The following is a 22,651-nucleotide window of genomic DNA, read 5'->3' on the forward strand; positions in this document are numbered from 1 at the left end:
TCTGTGCGCACTGTTTGGGAGAACATGCAGCTTTTACAATGTGTTCTGAGTTGAATTTGGCATATTTTAATATGCAAAATCAACTTACTCTATGTAAATGTGTGTTCCAGTTTAGATTATATGACATGTAAGGTGAAGCTTTGTTTTTTTATTGAGGTTGTTTGTAATTTATCTATGGAATGACATTTCACAAGCCTGTGGTTTTGCTCATTTATCAATTTCAGAACAAAAATAATACATTTGAATTCATCTTTGCGCATCCTCTTCAAGCAAATACATTTTCCTCCTAAAATGAAATTATGGTTTGAAGACAGATCTGCACCGCTTTAATTGAGAAGATTGAATAAAATCTAAAAGCAAACAGGACAATCGCCTCCTATTTTTCCACGAGAATGATGAGTGTGTGTGTATGCGTGTGTGTGTGTGTGTGTGTGCGTGTGTGTGTGTGTGCGCGCCGGCGGCTGGATTCACCAGGAACTTGAAATGAGTGTCGGCACACCCTGCGTCCCTGCGCCGAGCTGACACTAGTTGGCGCGTTTGCCTTTTCAATGGCTGTCAGCTCAGACAGTCTGCAGCAGACACTTCACATCAGCGGGGGGGGGGGGGGGGGGGGGGGGGAAGGAAACTTCTATCCCCGCGCGGAGATGGTCGGAAATCAGAATTATTTTCGGTTTAAATGAGCACGTCTTTTTTTTTTTTTTTTTTTTTTTTTAAAGAGGGTTTCTTTTTATTGCGTTTTGAGGCCTGAAAAAGCATGAGTGGCACTTTGTTAAAAACCTCAACATTTGACTTATTTAATTATTACTTTTTACTTGAATCACGTGTTTTATTCTTTTTTTTTCAAGGACATGCAATCTTTATAAATGCTCAGACAATTATTCGTTTTTCTACTGTGACCTGAAGCTATCCCATTAATAATCAAGTGGCATTTTTATCTAAAAAAAACACACAAAAATCAATTTGTTCTGTGCCCTATGTGAATGATCCATCTTTTAAAAATCACCCAAAATACCCTTATATAAATATATTTATTGATTGTCGATTTAATAGTTTATTATTAATAAGGTGATAAATCCTGGAATCCCGTGCTGCTTTGATTGCATTTTAACAACAAAATATTTTTATAGCACCACTGACTATATAAAAATACTGAGCATGCTCTGAAGATTTTTATAGGAACACATTTAACACGCATTAATTTTTACCAGGTCCCATCTTAATAACGATGCTGACGTTTTATGTGTTGTGTGCCCTTTGAGTGCGTGTGGTGGTAGGGTTTTTTTTAAAGTTGTTTACTTGCCAGAATAAATTAGGGGCGGTTAAGTGATGTTAAGGAGTCATCTGAATGCCTCCAGATTCCCCCCCCCTAATGTCCTCTGACGCACTGATCAGAGCTGCAGTCACACAGGAGGATGCAGATGAGCTTTGTTTAGAAAGACAGAGGCATTTTAAATGGCTGACTAATAATCAAGCATCAAATTTAATATCACTGAAGCTGTTTTTGTGGCCACAGATGTCATTATGTCAGTGGTGCAGCATGCCAAGACGTTTCAGGAAAATATAGAAAGTCATTCAAAAGATAACTTATGATTTCTTCACGTCTGGTTATTAAAAATAACTTTATTTATATTAAATATGTAATTATTTATTCATTTTGGAGCTGTGGAAAAACCAGCTTCTAAAAAAGAATGAAAGAATTATGTAAAATATTCCTCTTTTAAAAGTGCACAAAATTTGATAAAAAATATTTAACACTTTAATGTGCAAAATACTTATCATTTCCACTATATATGTTTCACAGTCTAAACAATCAACATTATCTGTTATTTAAAGCTTATATATGTAATTATAAAACTGTCCAAATATCATGTTTCATGTTAAAATATTCTTTACATCTTGATAATAGATATAAATACATGATCATGAAACATCATTCTTATATTGAACCATCCAGGTTGTCACTTTGTTGAATGTTTTCAGTTTCTGCTATCAAATACATACTCTCATATCGTTTTAAGTTAAATGCATCAATTTATACAGCCTGGATGTCAGCGGCTCTCATCCTGTGTATTATTGTTTTTGGAAGGAACAGGAAGAAATGTTGAAGATCTAATTATTTGCCTGATGACGGCTTTAACATATCTCATTTGTTGTACCATTTCCATCACTTTTTGATTGCTTCTGTTGCAGCATTTATCTCTTTCTTGAGTGGAGGTGCGTTGGTTCGACATGAAGGTCCAGGGGATCCCCGGCCTCCTGCTCGCTGCAGACTGAAGCCACTTTATGGAGCAGCAGCAGCTGAATCCTCACACGTGTAACTGGAAGTAATCATCTCTGATCAGATCGCCTATCAAGCCGCCTCTATTTTCAGTCCAGTCCCGACTGGGACAATGACGATGCCGGTGATATTTTAGTCGTCCCCCTGCCCTGGTTCATTATTAATACGTGACCACACGGCCCAGCTATACCCCGCTCGGCGGTAATGCGCGCCCCGGGCGCCTGTCACATTTAGACCTCCGCATTTCAGCATGCAGTTTCTACAGTTTCAGCCGCACAGGCATCGAGGACGGAGCCTGCCTTGCCCCTGAACGGTTTTTAATGATCTGAGTGGGCTGAGCCTGAAATCAAGACTGAAGTCCTGGATGACACGTGAAACCTCTGGACCCACCTCAGAAAGGTCTCGGCACATATGATTCCTGCTGTTCCAGGATTAAAAGAAAACGGTTCCTTAAGACATAAATGGAGACAAGACACATAATTAGTTACTGAGGTTGGCTGGGGGGAAACACTTCTCTTGGCAGTTGCTGTATTCAATTGTTTATGATCTGAATCAAAAGAGTCTTTGCGGTATGACATGCTGATAAAGAAATTTCATCTTTTAAAAAAACCACTGAAACATTTCTTTATGGCTTTTTGAGTCTTTAGAGGAGCTGGAAGTAACTAAAAATGGACTTTTATCAAGTCAAGATCATTTAGAGGACCTGTAAACAAACACCCAATCTTTAATGGGTTTAATAAAAGTGGAGCTCTTTTAATTTGTGTCCTATTTAATAAAGCGGATTCCAAAGACTCATTTATGATCTTCATTAGCAGAGAATCCAGTGGAAGCATTTGAGGTTTCACACACACTGCTTTCACTGCGACACTTCACCCTCTCTGCTGTACAGAAACACACCAAAGAGGCCAATATATTTAAGATGAGAGCAATCTTTCTCTCCAGCATCTATCCTCAGCACAACTCCAAACCACGTCACTCTGGCTTCTCCAGCTTCGTCTCCAAACTGCTCCATCTGGAGGTTTTGACCCCAGATGCTTGAATTTATCCACCATCGCTCTCTTTGCTCCACACACCCTCACCTTTCCATCTCCCGCCTTTTCTTTCACACACATGCCCTCCAGTGACCCTCCTCTGCTTTTTGCTCTTGTGGACAATCCATCCGTTGACGTCTCGGAAGAGACTCAGACTCAGACTCAAGAGAATCAGTTTTTGTTTTGTCATAGTTAGTTTATCTGAACACACTTTTTTACAACTCTTCAACCGTCCAAATGTGACTGAGAAGACGCCTTCGTTCTCACTCTCATGACCGCCGCTGATGGGAGATATGAAGAACGACGTGTTCTTTACGACTCATTTCACCATCTCTAGGCCCGTCCAAACACAAGCACCAAATTGATTTAAAAGAACTTACTTTGATGTTTATGAGGATCACGCTCTCTTCACTGTGAATAAAACCAATGAAAGCCAATTACTAAGGTGTCATGTGTAAGGAGAGCGTCCGGACCGGTCGCTGTTAGCAGAGGAGCTAATGGAAGCCTGTAGGGTCTTGGAAACATATACCTGCCTTTAAGGGCCACCCACACTGCTTTTAGCGCCACTTAAAAGTGACTTTGAAGATGGAGCAGTCTCAAATATAAGGAGATCCCTTTTAAGTTCTTTTTTTTTTTTCCCCCCTTCATTTAATGGATATGATCTATTAGCCTGTGTGCGAAGTCCAGGGCTATTTTCAGACATGCACACATAAGCCTTTGGATGGGTAGCCATTCATTTGGAAAAGGGGTCTATGGGGGCAATTAGAAATAGTTTGAGGTTCGGCGATGACATAAGACAAAGATTTCTATCTTTAGAGGAGCTGCGGCGATCACACATTTCTCTACATTCACAAATTACAGGGCGAGCTTCGGCCCTCAACCCACCGAATGCATTCCTTCCGAAAAGTGTCTGCTCAGATTTCAGGCGGGGGTTTCTGCTCGGTGGAAATATGAGTGTTCTGAATGGACGGCTTCTATGAACTGCAGTTTTATTCCTCTCGGATTAAATTAGCTCTACTTTGGGGCTTGGGGTATTTTTTTGTATGAATGATGAATTCTGTGGTGGCCGTGTGGAATGCTGAGGTTGTTTACCCTTCTCTCCTTTTTTCTTTCTTTTTAAAGATTTCTTTTTTTTTCTTTCTCCATGAACTGGAGCTCGCTAAGAAATCGACTTTTTCGGCTTGATATGACAAGAGTGTCTGTGATTAGACTTCCAAGCATGATGTAAGTCACCAAAGCCATTTGTGCCAGTCCCCTCAAAGCCAAATCATATTCTAGCGTCAGAGTGTTTATATACACAAGTATATGGAGAAACTTTTAAACAACAGTGAGTGGGTACAGACTGTTTGGGTTTTGGGCTCTCGCTGCTCTGATGGCTGATTCTTTCTCAAATTTTGATTACAGAATGTGTCAGCACATCACAATTGGCGGTCATTTTTGTCCATTTTGATGTTCAGACAAGAAAATAAGAAACACATTGAACTGTTCTGATCATATAAATTTTGTACGTTACTCCTTCTCCGCCTGGGTCGTCTGTGGTACTTTTAATGACGACAGGACTTGTGTACACGAAGGTTGTTTTAGCTCTTAATGACCCTCAAATTCTTTATTTGCTCTGTTTCGGTGTTCTCTGAAGCCAGTAACTCATACAAGTGTCAGGCCTCAATTTCAGCTCCTTGAAGGCGTTTAGACTATACTTTACCCCGACGTTGATGGAGAAGAAAGTGAGCTTTTCCCAACCGGCAGCTCATTACCGTGCCGGCGCGATGAGCCGACGTGCCGGCAGTTACTCCGAGGAGACAACGCGCGCATTCATCTCATGCATCTTTAATACTTCTGCTTACATTTTATAAGAGTTGCAGAGAGGAGCCCGGGGCTTATTAAAGCCCTGTGAATCAATTGAGCGGCATAATGGCTGTTGGGGGATGACTCCAGCTATGTTTTTATTTCTGTCTGCCGAATGTAAATGGGCATCTTAAAGACTCTGCTGTTTCAGAGAAACATGTATTGGATGAACGCGTTGTAAGTTTCTTCACTGAATTCCTCAATCCTCGACACCCCGATTAGGGACTTGTACTCCAATATTTTTTAATTGTCTTTCAGTCATAAGTTTCTCATTTTAAACTAAATGATTTACTTTGTTTTTTTTTTTTTAAAAAATCATTGTCAATGATTTGGGAATAGTTGGGTTTCACTGATGCATCTCTCTCGTTTTATTGTTTTTGTTTGGTAACTCAGCAGTCTCTAAATGATTTAGTTGACCTGTCACGTTTGTGCACACACTTGCACACCAACTATACACACTTTAGTGAGTGGCCTAAAAAACCACTGACCCTGAGATTGGAAGACAAACCGCTTCGCCACCTGAAACAAATCTGCCTCAGTTGCCCTCATAACCCGTCAAATGGCTTCATTTAAAGACCGAGTTGAGTCTAAAAGTCCTGAAGTGATTCAAGGAGCGAAGCTCACGCTTGGTCAGAAGAGGTAAAACTAGTTTCATGTGTCAAATGTTTGTGGACCTCTTTACTTTCTGAACTGGATGCTCTGTGGTTCTCTGGCTTCTGTCCCACGTGTTTCAGTGAATAATTGTGTGTATCGATGATCACAGGCTTTAAAACCTGCTGCATTTTAGAAACATACATCACTTGAGTGTAAACATGTGATACAAGCTTCAACTCAACAGAACCAACATAATTATTTCTTTAAAAAAAAATGCAAAAAAACGTGTTTGGAATGGTACTAAAGAGGAAATACCGCAATAAACGTAAGATTGCACAGTTTTTACGGACTGCAATGCTGTTGTGTTTCAGAAAAAATCCCTAAATAAAAAAATCAACAACAAAGCAGGGCATTTGGGTATGTTCTGTTCTTCCTGAAGGCTGGTTCTTCCCTGGATTTATTTATTTTTCCAAGACTGAATTACACACTTCTCAGCAAACACAGCAACTCTGAATGAAGATGAATTAAGATTTCTCGGATTTCATTATGAATGCGTTCTCTCTGCTGGCCTTTATGCACGTGGTGCTGTTTCTCGGTGTTCAGTCAAACAGATGATCCTTTAATAGTTGCTCAATAGTAGGTGATTTTTTTTTTTAAATGAACAGTTTCCATTCATCTGTGTTCTAGTGGATTTTCCAACTTACAATTGTTCAGTTTGCAATGGACTACAGACAGGTTACAAAGTCGTAGATGTACAGAAAGGCCCTAGAATTCAGAATTGAACTTATCTTTCCATGAAGAGAGTGTGCTGTGCCCTGTAAATGAGCACTTTAATAATATTCTTTATATTTACTGAGAATATGCTTTAAGTGAACTGAGTTGAAGGCTTGACACATTTAATGGTGACTCAAATGATGCTGTATCTCATGAAGATTTTTTTTTTTTGTATTATTGACTTTCTTATATTTATTGGCTCTTATGTGTTGCTGATTTCATGCACAGATATCTCAAAGACTTAAAACTGGAAGTAAACTTACCCAGGTGTGGTGCGTTTGCTTTCATTTATGCAAGATTTTAAATGCAAGATCTTTACCGTTCATGAAGCGTTTTAAATATAGTAACTATATTGCCAAATGTATTTGCTCGCCTGCCTTCACACACATGAACTTGAGTGACAGGTTCAACCCTTCTAGTAAGGCTTTCCACGAGGTGTAGGAGTGTATTTACTCGAATTTTAGCCCATTCTTTTCAGAAGGACATGTGTGAAGTCGAGATGAGAAGATCTGGCTCTCGGTCTCTGGTCTGATTCATCTCAAAGCTGTCCTGTCGGGTTGAAGTCAGGACTGTGTGCCAAAGTGGCTCATCCATGTCTTTATTGACCTTGTATTGTGCGCTGGTGTGCAGCCGTGTTGGAACAGGAAGGGGGCCATCTCCATATTGTTCTCACAAAGTGGGGAGCATGAAATTGTCCAGGTTTGTCCATCAGATTCCCAGATGGAGAAGTGGGATTGGTCACTCCAGAGAACTCGTCTCCACTGAGCAGCTCAGTCATGGAAACCCTCCATGAAGCTCTCTACGCACTCATCACATGACAATGACTTTTGGAGGTCTGCAACCATTGACTCTGCAAAAAAGTTATGACCTCTGTGCACTAAGACCCCGCTCTGAAATTTCGTGGCCTGCCACTTCGTGGCTGAGTTGCTGTTGTTCCCAATCGTTTCCACTTTGTTATGGCATTAATGACACTGGATTGTGGAAATTTCACAGCTGGTCTTATTGCACAGGTGGAATCACTGCACCACTCTGGAATTCACTGAGCTCCTGATCCATTTTCGCACAAATAGTCTGCATGTCTCAGTGCTTGTCTTTATACACCTGTGGCCCTGGAAGTGATTGGAACACCTGAATTCAATGATTTGTATAGCAGTATAGTGTATGTCTGCTGTTGCTTACATGCTACATGTACATAATGTTATCGCATGAACAACTGTGTTTGAATTTTTTTGATAAAAAACATTGTGGTTTTGATCCCTGGCCTCCTCTTGTTAAAGGTCATGAATATCGCAGTGCGATGCTGACTGTGATATCAGGCATCGAACGTGGTTTTGTCCTTTCAGTGGAAGTTCAGTGGCACACCCCACACCCCGGGGCAACAGGAGGCGGGGTAGACTGGGTGTAGGGGGGCAGGGCGGGGTGGGGGTGGGGGGGGGGGGGGGTGTGGTGGTGGGGGGGGACTTGTTGTAAACCTCTGTGTCATGGTCGCTCCGCCCTCACATCATCCGTCGGGTACACTCACCCAACGATGACAGTCAGCAGCCTGTGATGTGGTCTGCAGGCCTGTTTATTCTTTGGAAACCCACTAAAAGTAGCATTGGATGGCGAGCTCACCAAAAGGCCCCAGTGCTATTATAGGAGCGCTTTTGGTTGAGTTTTGATCTGGTGGGTTTGTAAATAGGGCCCTGCCTTGCTGCGGGGCACCACTTTTCAGCCATATTGTTTAGTGTGACCTGAAGGAAGCTTTTTGATATTTAGAGTGATTTGTAACCTGGAACAAAATGAAAAGTCCTAAACTGTTATAACTTGTGGCATTGGAGCTTATACGGCAAGAGCACATGAGTGTGTGCTTTTCATAATGCTGATGATGACGGACACGGGGCTACAAAACGTACCCTGCTCTACTTTTCCTCATTTCACTGAAGGACAGATTGTATTTTTTTTCTTCTTTTATTTACCCCCACAAGTCATTGTAACTTTTAAATCTAAATGAGTCCCATAAATACATCAACTCCCCCATTTTTTTTTTTTTTTTTCAGTTGTGGTTTTTAGTGTGAGCTATAATCATTTCGCATCTTCCTTTGTCTCTGTCTATTTGCGTGTAACGGCGAGCACGCACACATACATATACACACACAAACACACACATGCGCGCAAATGCACAGTGCTTCTCAGTTTCTGGCGAGAGCTTCTGATGCAAGGACGGCAATCTGTAATCTGTAGTAATTGCATGTTGCAGAAAAACATTTTTCCGCTGTGGTAATCGCTGCAATATGTGCAGTTGCATTGCCAAAGTGACAGCACCCCCACCCCCTACGGACACACACGCGCGCACACGCACACACACACTCCAACTATCCTGACTCACTCCGACTTTGCCAAATGTGCACTGCTGATATTGTGTGGCTGCTCCTCAGGACAGACGGAAAGAGAGACCGGAAAAAAGTGTAGCATTGTGACAATCCTCCAACTGGTAAGTATACACACACATGCACACATGCACACACACACACACACCTGCAGTGCTGCCATGCTCCATTCAACTCCTGCAAAAGATTTACAGTTCCTGCCAGTGACAGTTTAACTGCCAGGCAGCCCCAGTGCCAGAGCGCTGCCAGAGCCCAGCTGCCACACACAGATCAGCACAGCGATCTTTCACAGGAGCCACATCAGTTCGCTCTCCCTTCTTCTTTTTTTAACAGCTATCGCTCGGCGCCAGCAGGTGACGAGGCCGATCTCCTAATCGTCTGATGTCGCTCGCGGTGCCGTCTCCTTAGAATCGAGTCGCTGGTCGAGAGTTCCTCTCCGGGCTGATGGACGCCGTAGCCGCACTGAATCAGGGGAGCGTAGTGACGGTCTGTGGCTCAACCATCGACGCATATTTATCAAACCAGCATCTAGCATTTCATCACTCTGACACCAGCACGTGCTCGAGTCGGCTGGACTGCGGCGTGGGTTTCTGAGGTCATCCCCGCCGTCAGGCTTGAGGGTTAACTCTGGTATGTGTTGAAGAAGACGGCGTGTTTCCCTCGCTAAGCAAAATAATCTCTCGCTCCCTCTTTCTGTCTCCCCTCTGTGTTAATCTCCTTTCGTCATTAAGGCACCACACGTTGGTGACGACATTACCAGCACGTCATCGCCCCATTCACCCATCAGAGCTCCAAATATGTCAGCCCGGTTGAGCAGCAGCGCCACACACACCTACTAGTAGGACAAGTAATGCTCAGAGACATTTATAGATACACAGCGCAGACACCAAGATTGCAACCAGACTGTGTGTGCAAACCTTTTCCTCTCTGGGCTGCTACTCTGACTGCTGAAGCCATCCAACCTCCCAGCAGCTGAACTCCACTGTGTCTCTAATGGAGTCTCTCTGTCAGATCAAACGGCTCCCATTGACGAGGAGAGGAGACAGATCGCGGCGCTGGAAGCCGTTCAGTCTGACAGCGCCGGACCCGTTTGACTGGCAACGCAGCCTGCGTCTGCCCTTCCATTGCTCGAGATCCCACACAAATATAGTAGCGCCACCGGAGAGGGGAGAGAGAGGGGAGCGGGGAGGCGGGGGGCCGCTAAAGCAGCCCAGGCCTGTCAGCTCAGAAAATAAGTTGTGAGGCATCTCCCCCCCCCCCCCCGCCTCTCTCACACAAAAGCAAAGCCCCACAGCTCAGTCTTTTTCTCAAAATGAAATCGCATGTGAGCCGAATATTAGGAAGTGCGCATGGCTTCCAGCAACCACCAAGCCATTATAGCAGAGGCTGTAAACCACATTTTCACCAGCAGACAATGCCTCTTTGTGCGTGCTGTGTGGCTGTCCCCGCGCGTCGTCGAAAGGCCGAGACGCGACGTACGCGTTCAAAAAAAAAGAAAAAAAAAAGAGAAAAAAAACTTTTGAGGTCGCAAAGCGACGAGAAGGAAAATTGGTGCCGAAGAAGTGTCACCTTTAAAGTTTGGCTAATTAGCAGCAGTCGTCTCAGGAGGGGCGAACGGGACAGTCTGCCCTCATTTAGCCCCGTGGCGAGGAAGACCTTTGATGTGGTCGCTCAAGGAATGCTGTTGTTCATTCCTCCCTGCAACAAAAGCCACATGTTTTTACTTTTTTAAAAAGCAGGTCCCTGTTACTCCGAGCTGTGAAGCAACACGGTAAGGTATGTAACGCACGACATGAATGGCAGGAACGCTCGCTGGCAGCGACGACGAGTCAGAGAAGGACTCCACCAGCAGGGCACTGGGCCAAATGCTTTTCGCTGAGCTGGGTGTTTGCGTCCCAGTGATTTCAAGCGGCAGACGTCCTCAGTCATCACGGATCTCCCATGTAAGCCTCATGAGAACACACACGAATCTGTCGCGTGTGCGCGTTTTCCAGCTCCTCAACCATTGTCATCGGTGTTTTTCTCCTCTAGCTGCTTTCATCGCTAATAAGGCTCTCTTTCAACAGGGTCATTCCAGGTTCTGTCACACTCGTTCAAGTGCAAACGCACTTCAAAGAGACCCCAAATATTGGATTTGCATTTATTTCCCTCTTCAGAGGGTCAGCCTCTCGAGCTCCATCTGACTCACCGCACCATTTGACCAGATTTGAGCAGAACCCCGGCGCTGGTTTCCTGACAAGTGTCCATGCCACTTTCCTCTGCAGACGTGAGACAACTTCTTGGAAAGTATTCGAGCGGCCCTCTGGGCTTTTCATCGTGAGGAAACAAGGGTGTGGTGGCACCCGGCCTCCGAGCCAAAGAGCCCTGGAAAGCACTTAGACGTATATATTTTTGTCATCCCTCATAAATCAAACCTTTTGCACAGTAAGTCATTATTGTCAGTCACTCCGATTGATCACAAATGATAACCGATCATTTGCAAACGTCACTCAGGCACGCTCCTGCGGCTGCAGAACGTCGCTTTGTTGCATATAACTGTGCAGCTTTTTTGTTTTGGCTGCATTCCTAGCTTTTTAGATTAAGCAAACCTAATTTTCAGTCATTTCTTCAGTCAAGGCCTTGGTTCGGTTGGAATTTCGGGGAACCACCCGCGTGTCCGAAGTGACTGAATGCTTCCTCTCATCGTCTCCGTCACGAATCGGCGGCGGCGCTTGCCGGCGTACAGTTAGCGCGCCCGGCCACGTGGAGCATGCGTTAGCGAGGCCGGACTTTCCCCCCATTGACTCACAGCCCGAGGCGTCCGTCGAGGCTTTGCTGTAACTGCACTCTAATCCCCTGATTGCTGTGTTTAGGGCCGACATGTCGCTGCTCCACGTCAAGGCGGCCACTGCTAACGACAAGCTAATGACACGACGATGACAAGGAGCGTTTGTGAGCCCAATCAGAAGCCCCGGAGTCTGGCTGCATGGTGATTAGGTTAATCAAACTCCATACTGACTGAATGACTGGCTCGCCGTCTGCCTCTTATGTCATCATGCTGATTAAAGGGGAAAAGTTGTGTTTGGGCCCTTCTGACACGAATGTCTCTCTGCCAGGCTGGCAGTGTTAGCACAGCTAGCTGTCACACTACAAAGTCGAGAGCTGAAAGACTCCCTGTTTGACTGGAGTGTAACTTATTTTTCCCATGAGAGGGTTATGGAAGACTATCATCTTGCAAACGACTGCAACAGCTATATTACAGCAATACGTTTGAAAACTTAAGCTCCTGAAAGAATCTGAAGTTCTTTGACGACTAAAGATTTGTGAGTGTTTTCCGAGTTCACGCTCACAATTTGTGGACCATTAAAAAAAAAAAAAAATAGAACCGATTGGACAAGTTGTGCCTCATTGGAGGGATCCGCTCCGTACAGGCAGTACAAGAGTAACCGCAATGTCATTAAATATTTTTCAAAGCAAGAGACACTTAATAAAATCAGGAGAATAACCGCTGATATGTCACAGCGAAGTCCTCCGCCGTTAGTCACCATGTGGGTAATTCTGCTGGACTCAGGCATCAGGAGACCATATGTTAGCCCTGACCGGCTATTATGGTGAGGTCAGACGGCATTTAGGGAGAAAACGTCACGGTCATCATGTTGACATGCACTGCTCCTCTGACTCAGCAGGAGGAACAGTCAGGCAGTGGATTTCTGTGTGTGTGTGTGTGTGTGTGTAACGTAACGTTCCCCTGTACGTTTGCGCTCGTGATGTCCGCACCCGTGAGAGCGGCGTCTGCTGCAGACGGACTGACCTCACTGCAGACGGACTGCGGAGAAGGAGAAGGAGCGGAGGGGCCACTTCTGTCGCACCGCTGAGGGGGAATCCCTGGCTCGGCGTTTCCTGCCGAGCCAGTACAGAAGTGAGCAGCTGCGGAGAAAGAACGGGCTCTCCGAAGTTTACTGGAGGGCAAAACCTGCTGTGATACAGGAATATTAGGTCACTTCCTAAACCCTGCTGTGCGAGGGAGAATTTTGAATATGGATGTAGGTGTTTAAGCGTCTGATTTTTATTTCTCATATGCAAAGTTTCTTGATTTTAGAATATTCTCAATTTGTCTTTGAAATGTTTTTTTTTTGTGATGCAGTTTGTGTAAAAGGCAGAAAGATCCTGAAGAAGTTGTTAGTTGTTACCTAAATGTTAAAGGAATTACTTTAGTGTCAACTTGTAGAACAGAAACTATCACTTCTACATTTAAGCCACACAGTTATAAAGTTTTACTGCAGTAATGACCGAGTCCACTTGAGACACCTCTAAAAATAATCAATAAAAAAAAAAAAAAATTATGCTACGTTTTTAAAGTAGTTGAACATTTTAAGAGTTGTGGTTGTTCGCAATACACAATTTCACAAAAAAGCATATAACAGATCAAAATGAATATCCAAATAAATGAATAAGCTATACAGATTGAAATCCAGATTTGTTGATATCTGGCCATGATTGAGTTTTTCACGTCATGCAGGATTATAAATGTTATATTTACTCTTTGGGATTTATGTGTTGGACAAATGCCAGCGATGAAGAACCAAGACCATTCAATTTGAAAAATATAACATGGTTTAGTAGAAGAGGTGATAAACCAGCCTCACAGACCGTAGAACAAGTATTTTTTTCAACCATGTGATTCTAACAGTTTTAAACTTCTTTGTTTCTTCTAACGCCAGTTAATGACTACAAAAACCAAGAATTTTGGATACATACTGCACTCAAAAAAAGCACTCTTTGAATGAACTTAAAAAAATCATGGAAAGTATTTCCACATGATTAAATGTCTTTTCTTCAGCATTAAACAATTTAGTCAGTCCAACATGATGTATTTAAGTTGTTTCAACTTAACCTTTTCGGGTTGTGTGAACTAATTTACAAGGTTTGGGTCCAAATTAATTTAGTCGCGTTGATTCAATTGATTCATTAGGGTTCTTGTAACTTGTTTACTATGGTTGGGACTGACTAACTTTAATACTATTAGACCAACTAATTTGACAGTAGCCAAATTACACCAGTATATTAAGTTGATCCAACCCAGGTTAAATATGTCAGCCAAACACAATTTCCCATTGACTGACCAAAGCCATTTAATTAAATGGAAATACTTTCCATGATTTAACTACATTCATTCAACGAATACAATTTTAGTTTAAACAGTTTGGTGTCAAGTGGAAAGAAACCTAAAAGAAGGTACACAATTCCATACAATTTTTGTATTTTTATTTTTCAAAACAGTCACATACTCTCAGTAAAATGAAATGGAACAGTGCAGCAGTATGCAACAACACAAGCAGTGTGCAACAACACAAAAATGTTGTTTTTTTGGGCTAGCTGAAATAAACAAATGGTGGGCGTTAACAGAAAATAAACAGGAAAATGCTGCTGTAACATTTTTTTCTCCAAGTAGGCAATAACAGTTTAACAAAAGCAGTAGCTTCAACAAAATAAAAATGCAGTTCACTTTTTCAAATAAAAATAAAAGATCACAGCGCTTCCCTGCTTTTTTTTAAAGAAATATGCTCAGAGAATAAATCACAGTACCTAATAATAGAGCCATATAAAAAAAACAGATACAGTCAACCTAAAATATTTTTTTGTTGCTTTTTTTTCTGACTTATCAAACAAAACACCGCTTTTGGGTTAGTGCAAATCAAATGGACAGCACTTGATACTTAATCCACTCCAAAGGAAAAAACAAAACAAAAACAACAACAACCAAAAAAAGACAGTATTCAAAATGAGACTATGACAAGATTATATCTTGTCTTTCTTCTGACCATTAACTGTTGGGAAATGGGACTACCTCCTGAGTCTCCTTCCATTTTAATATTTGTCCTTCACAGATAACTAATTGTCTGAGCTCCAATTCCTGTGTGAAGGATTCTCCATCACTTCACTAACGGCAAAGGAATGTTTTGAGAGCTTGTACTTCTCTGGATAGTCTGCTTCCGTCTATTTCCATTATGATTTTCTGAAGTGCTTCGAAGGTACATTTCAACTCCGGAGGGTAGCTCAGGTTTAGAGCATATACAAGGGCGAGCAACATCGCAACAGCAAAAGGAACATTTCTCAAGTTGTTCAGTACCTCCACCCCTTCCAGAAGGATTCCAACATCCTCTGGGTCATCAGCAGGCCCGGCTCCTTCCTGTCGGATGACAAATATTCCAAAGACCGTCTCTGCCATAGCTGTTCCGGAGCCTTCGTCATCAGCCTGCTGAAACAATTCAGAAAAGGTCAATGATTTTTCTCTGATATACATTTGATTCCCCCCCCCCAATCAGCTTAATTCACATAATCAAAACAAATGACTGACAGCATTTCCCAATACACATAATAAGTGTCATTACAAATCGAAAGGAGGCTTATTTGATAGGTAGAAAGAGACGGGCTCAGCAGGACAGACATCGGGACAGATGTTTGCAGTTCAGAGATCTTCTTCTTCTTTGGAGCGGGTGGCGACCAACAACTTTGGTGCTCAGCGCCACCTACTGCGTCTCTTGGTGAATGTACTTCAGTTTACTTCCAGATCACTGTATTCACTTCAGAGATCTGCAAAACCACAACAGCATGTATTTTGCGACACCGGGCTGTCATGGAGGAGTGGCGTGAGCGGACCATGAGGAAATATTGTTGAAACTAATGAGTTTTTGGACGATTAAAGTCGTTTTGGGAGCCATGCCCCATTGGCTAACAGTATATGGAGGTCTGCAGCTCGACTATGGATCTAAATTTCTCCCGGACCACTTTTCAGATCAGAAAACCCTTCTGAGTGAGTATATTGTTCTACATCTTTCTATAAACAACGTGAAAACAGTTGAATCCAAACTTATCCTTTAAGGTACATCTGTCAAGAAAATACATTTGGCTGAAACTGGCACACATCAAAAAAAAAATATGCAAGATCTAATCTCTAGGTGAGGCATCGCTGTAGCCACACTGCAATCCTGCACTGAAAATGTTACTAAGGATTTTAACCACCACCGCCGCCATCCCCCAAACACATTTCATACCTTTTCCAGAAAAGATGTCGTCACTGATGCAAACGAATGGAAGACAGATGTAGTGGGACAGCTCACTTGAAGACACAGGACACTTTGGTGACAAACTGCTGTGAGAAAATGGGGGAGATCAATCAATTCTTGTCCATCACAAGACAACAGTTGACAATTGACAGATGCAAACACAAGTAATGAAAAGGTGCTTTTCATTTTGAACATGAAAACACATTTTCATAAACACATCAGCTTTGCTTAAAATGCTGAGCTCTGCTTAGAAAATATGGGCATTATTTGCTTGTGTGAAATTAGTTATCAGTATGACAGTGGCACAATAAAAATCAAGTTAATTGTGCTTTCTAGAACATATGACAGATAATAAACTGACATTGATATCAGAGTTCAATACTAAAATACATAATCCAGTGTGAAAACAAAGATGCTACAAGATGTTAAAAGATTCTTCCATTATTATTATCATAATTATTATTACCACAAAGCAACATTATCCAAAAAAAAAAAAAAAGAAACGGACTGCAGTATTGTTAAACAAATGAACAGACAGAACACTATTCATACAGCCAGGCAACTATCCATGTAATCTATCTTCAGAATTAAAAAGATAACTGCAGGAAAAGAAAGTAGACAGCTACGCATCTATATCTGCCATCATAATAACAAACGGTTCTTTTTGAATATTTAGTTTATTTACTGTACGCCCAATATCGACATGTCTCCACCGTCCGCATACTGCGTTTGTGATTAGCGTTTTAGCATTAGCACCGAGTGTCAAAAGTTAAAATATTTTAACTCTGACTATGGGCGACCTCAGGTGGCTCGTTCTGGGCTACAGGACGCGAGTGCAGAGATCGCTCGTCGTCGCTCATCGCCATTGACTTTGCAGTGAAATTGGTCACCGGCGCCCTGAAGTCATGTCCGGTGTGAATACGGCATAAAATACACCAACCTGCGACCAAACAACCTGCACACAGTTCCGCTGCAACTCGCACTAACCAGCAACATTTATGCATAGTATTTCGTTTGCATTTAGATGGCTAATAATAAAGTTTTATAACATACCTTTTCCATGAGCGCGGTCAGTTCCTCTTCTCAGGTGTCACTGCGAACTGTCGCAACAGCAAAGTCTCACGGATCATCGCGATATTCACGTTGCTTTCAGTGCCTAGTTCTACAAACGCAATTTCTTCACGTTACTGCAATGTGAATTAATTTAATGAATGTTTAGTCGCTTAACTTCATGTAAAGCCAACATGATTTTGTCATGTTCATGATGGAAACACTAAATTATAGCTTAGATGAAACATGTTACAATTGAGTTAATGTAACAGCCTACCAGTTTGCTTATTTTGAGTGTGTAGGAGTATCTTAGTCCTGTCTGATAGCAACCTTAATTACTTTGTAGACAGTTGGTCAGTACTTCAGACATTTCATTAGAGACTCGTCAGTCTTATTTTTTTTACAATTTTCCCAATTTTTTATCGCAGTTAATTGCAAAAATTCAAACCCGATTAAACAATATTTTGGAAGTCAGCTGCAGCTCTGATAAACTAAGTTGGTTTCAGAATAGTTTATCTCATTATTTATACTTGGCCATTCTTTGTGATTCAGCTACACCGAGCATTTGAGTCAAGCTGACTCGGTTAAAAGAGCTGAAGGAGAGGGAACTTTATATCCTTATCTCTTTATAGGTGAAGTCTGGTGTATTTTAAGCTTCGAGTCAGAATAGCTGAACGAGCTTTTACTCTTTTTACGCTCAGCTAAAATAAACTACATGTAGTTGGAAACTGAACTGAAGAGATCATGTAGTTTCCCCAATTTTTTTTTCCAAACTCCTCCCTCCACTGTGCAGAGTGGGGAAGCACAATTAGGGGACCCATTACTGCTGCAGTTTGTATCGCAGTCAGATATTTGTTCCCCCCAAAGACTAGTCTAAAAGAAAACTCCAATCCAATTTTTTAAAGTGCTGTCTCCACAAAAATCAATTCCCTGTGGTTAAAGTTATGTTTGAAGGGAGGAAAGAAGCAACCCAAAAACATGTTTTATTGCAGCAGTGACAATTAGCTGTATGTAAACAAGTTGAGGGAGGAAAAAAAAAATTTCTGGGAAAATAGAGAATCAGAAAACATTTCGTAGCCTGCAGCCTCTCACATCCTATCATTATCTGCATTTTTGCTCCACCGTAATTAAGTTTTTTCTTTATTGCTTATGGGAAGAAGGGGGAGGCTATAGGGATGATTTGAGCATGATTAAAGTTGCTCATAATGAAGCGAAGAGTCTGGAAGGGAAAACATTCCTTTTAATCTTTCGATTGTGACAGAATGAGCTTCTGATCTTTGCTCAAATTTAACACATGATGAAGTAAGGCACACACAAAAAAAAAAAGAACTTGCTGTCTCCTCCTGATAAGTTTCTGAACATGTGGGATCTCCATAAGCTTGACTCATTTTATGTGCTGCTGAGCAGACCCATGCCCGCCCATTAAAGTAATTTGTGGCCTCGAATGCAACTGTAATGTAAAAAACAAAAGTGCGCCGCGATCGGCGCGGTGCTTAGTCACAAGCTGGTTCTCCTCCTCACTGCAGCAAGAGAGGATGTTGTTGACAACATCTGGTTAACGATAGCAGGGAGGGGTCCAAACAATACGGCCTCTCCATCTGAGTCAACCTCGGGTCACAGCTCTATAATTGTAGCACTGATTTAGGTCTGAAAACAAACTCCACCTGCGACACCAAAAAATACCAGTTTCAGCTTTTACCGCAAAGTTTATCTTAAAATTGCAAACAAGCTGCATATACCGGCAAAACTGTTGTATAAATTTAGGTTAAAAAGTGTATAAATTAGCTTTCACTGAAGCTTATGTATTTTTTTTTTGTTGTTTTTTTTTCCTGCAATCCTGAGCCTTACCATATAATGAGCTTTGGGGCTGGCTTGTGGTTTAGGGCGTAGGTTTAAAGCAGAATTAAAATTCAGAAAATTGCAAGAAAGTCTTTTCCTTAATTTAGTCGTCCACCGCGCCGGATGCATGAGATCATGAGGAGTCTAATAATGTGGATTTAATCATTTGAATCTAAGGGTTTGTATGAAATATTATCGGCTCGTAAGTGAAGCAAATTAACCATAAAGAAATGACTCACAGAGACTCGTCCGGTATGGACATTACTTCTTAGAAACTGGGGTAAAGAGTTTTATATTTGTGATCATTTCCACCTTGTTATCCAATTACGCAAGTCTTATGTCTGGATGCTGTTTAAGGTCAAAGGAGCAGGTCTAGACATTATTAATTCCTGTGACATCTCTCGCATCATGTCTGCCGCCATTCTTTGATTTTCATTCAACACAACGGGACACATTCATTCCAGTTTCTTCTGAGAGCGACTTCAATGTTCCTGAGCAGAGTTCAGATTGTTCTTCAGCTGCCAGTCACCATCAGATCACAGAGTTTAACATGCAGACCAACTCTGGAGGACCTGCGTGGAGCAAACTCTCAGATCTCATCCGCTCTGGATGCTCTTTACTGGAGAAGACACAGGAGGCATCATACCTGTTACTCTAATGGATTTTACCAGTAGCTAATTTTTGTGCATTCAGTTCAACAAATCGAGTGTTTGGATAAAATACTAGCTTTATACTTGTGTATTTTTCCTTCAAGATTTCTTTTTATTCCTTGCTGAATCTGGGAAAAGTCCCAGAAGTATCCCTCCCTCTGGTTTCTGCCTCGTAAAGGATGCTGCTTTGGAGTCGACACACACACCCCTCCAGGTTTGCTTTACACACACACACACACACACACACACACACACACACACACACACACACACACACACACACACACAGTCTCAGTCAGGGACTGTTTGTTGAAAGAGTCTGCCCAATCTTTCTAACCACCTTTTTTTTTTTTTTTTTCAAAGTCAGAGAAACCTTCACAACACAAATCCATATTATCAGATTGGCTTGCAAAGAATTCTGCCCCTGTGGTTACTTGCCGACCACCAGAAAATTATATTTACTACTGCACTTAGCACAACTGTAACCTTGACCGGCGCAGGTCTGAGTGCAGTGTTTTGATCTAAAATTGAGCGAGGGCGGAGGCAGGCTCGGGATTAGTCAACCACATAATCGGCAGGACCCCCCCTCCCCCTCCCCCACCGCTGCTCTCTCTACCTGGAAGCCATCTTACTGGCAGCCCCCTGGAAGCGTTCTCCATAAAGTCGTGTTGACAGACGGTGAAAGCGTCGAGACGGAGCAAAAAAGTAAATAAGTACCTCCAAAAAAAAAACGTTTACAGCCCTAATCAAGTCCAGAGCGTTCCTCTCCTATCCAGTATGCCTTCAGAGTTTTTTATAAATAGATATTATAGTCAGCTAAATTGGAGACAGGATTCCGCCGCTCTCTGCGGCCGTCATGCCTTTTCTATTATTTGCTTTCACTTTAAAATATTGAAACTCCTAATATCTGGTTACAGATTTTCAGCCGCGCTCGGGCGGGCGTTTGTGTTCCTGGCGTCAGTCGGAGGCCTCACACTCAGCAGGATCTTGAACAGGCTCCAATCAAGCATGTTAATTTAAGAGAGGAGAAAGAAAATCGTCACCATATGACTAATAATAAATTCTGCAGAAGTTGGCCATGTGTTCTGGTAAAAATTTATAGCCTTTTTCTCCTTTTTTTTTTTTTTTTTTTAAGCTACTGTATTTGTGCCTTTTTTTTTTATTTGTCAGTAGTTCTTGGGGGAGGATTGGATCTTGAGACCTGATGCATATAAAGTGTCCATTCTCACACTGTGAATGGCGCTGCTCGGGCTCCGTCCCCTCCCTAACACTTGTAGAACAAACCAGACCACCTCCCAGAATCCTCCAAAATAACCCCGCTACAACTGCGGCGAGGCACGGCGGCTTTCTCACACACAGGCTCCCGCTTCCATTCATGCAGCGCAATAAGCCAAACATATAAAACCATTCCCACCCTAATAAAGTTGGGCCTTTTTCTGTGCCACAAAAGGAAGCTGGCTCCCAAGAGCGTAACACTCCAGAAAAAAAAAAAAAAGGGGGGGAAAGAAACAAAAAGCGGACCGTTGAATATAAAACAGCCACCAGGGAACACGGCGGGCCTTCCAAGAGGAGGGAAACGCGGTGATGGAGCGAGAGCCAAGGCCCAGTCACAGCTGCTAGAAAGCAGGTACCCCCACCTGATGCGCTGGAAAACTCAGTAAAGTTTGTGCAAGTCGGCTTTTTTGGAACCTGTTGCTCTAAAAGAGAAATTTAAAAAAAAAAAAAAAAAGTCTTTCCGTGGTGTTTCTCTCTGGTATTGCTGAGTGGGGGGTTAGCAGGTGTAGCCTCATTGTGGTTATTATCAGCGAACTGCAGCAGCCTCCAGAGTCTGCATCAGATTAACAACTTTTTGATGCACCGTCTCTGTTTTATTCTCTCTACCAAGAAAAAAAAAACAAGCTGTCGGATTATTAGTCGTTTCTCATGCTTCACACCAAGACGGGAAGGACACTGTCTGCTCCCTTTGTGACTTTGTGTGCACGTGTGTGTGTGTGTGTGTGTGTGTGTGTGTGTGTGTGTGTGTGTGTGTGTGTGTGTGTGTGTCTGTGTCTGTGTCTCCCTGAGGTTTCTGAGGCGAGGCATCCTCTCGCTTCTCACGCGAAGTGCATCTGATGTTGCACATCACATGCTTACATGTGTTCTCCGTCGAACGCCGTGCGATCGGCTGAAACGTATCAGCGTTACCAATATAGCGCCGATAACATTCGTGCGCCCGTGTGCGCACTCACAAGGAGGCATGACATGAAAAGCCGTGTTCGAGATTGAAATCTGCATTCGCTCAAATGAAAGAGATGCTGCTAAGTGCAGTATTTCCTGACTTCTAAAGAGGTGAATACAGTGTTTCCATAAACTGCACGTCGCCCCGTATTAAAGTCAGCGCTGGGGAGAGCCAGACATTTAACAGTCTTCTTGATTTTCTGAAACCGTTCCTCTTAATTTCAGTTTGATTTGAGTCTCCAAAAAGAGAGCCCCGGCCAAATTGCTCTGCCTGTGTAATGCAAGTTGTTAAACTAACCGCCGGGGTATTTTGCTTACATGAGGTAGTCCCAATTTGAAATGCTTTCAGATTGAACTGGAGGATTTAATGACGCTTGGCCTTTGTTCTCTTGCAGTTGGGTTTCAGTCTCCTGACAGAATGAATTGTAAAAGGATATTGCATATTCACTAATGATTTCCAATGGATGATTGCAGTTTTGAATGCCGGTCTCCCCTTCCCCTTCCCCCCCCCTGACCCACTGTCTCCCATCCCGCCTCGCTGCTCTGATCGCGGCTCTGAAATCAAAGTCAGGTCTCCCCTGAGAGCGCGCCTAACGCTGGAGGATTGACGGCATGCGTGAAGCCTGAAGTTGGTGACACGCGGATCTGTAAACAGTGGGGAGATAAAGCGATGCAGATCCGGCGGTCTGCAGAGAAGAAACGGCGTCCCGAGCCTTGTCATGAGGAAGCTATAAAAGCCCGAGTGTGTGTAGGAGCTGTGAGAAGACTGGAACATCATCTCCTGTCACTGCGGTTCCTCAGAGGATTGTTCTCATGTGAGACACAGATGTACAGAGTGTGTGTGTTTGACTGTCTGACTGTATGCGTTGAGGCTCCAGAGATTTTTAAGATATATTCTGCAAACAATTAGGAGCTGGTCGTGCTTCTCCTGCGGCTGTCTCTAATTAACACTGCAACA

General features: G+C 42.7%; 1 protein-coding gene across 3 annotated transcripts in view; it reads right to left on the reverse strand.

Annotated features, from left to right (window-relative positions):
• Positions 1–22,651, reverse strand: part of runx3 (RUNX family transcription factor 3) — a 54,875-nt gene that overhangs the window by 30,458 nt on the left and 1,766 nt on the right. The gene's annotated exons all lie outside the window — the stretch shown is intronic.

The sequence above is a fragment of the Salarias fasciatus genome, chromosome 19 (genome assembly GCF_902148845.1).
Source record: "Salarias fasciatus chromosome 19, fSalaFa1.1, whole genome shotgun sequence".
In the NCBI taxonomy this organism is placed as follows: Eukaryota; Metazoa; Chordata; class Actinopteri; order Blenniiformes; family Blenniidae; genus Salarias; species Salarias fasciatus.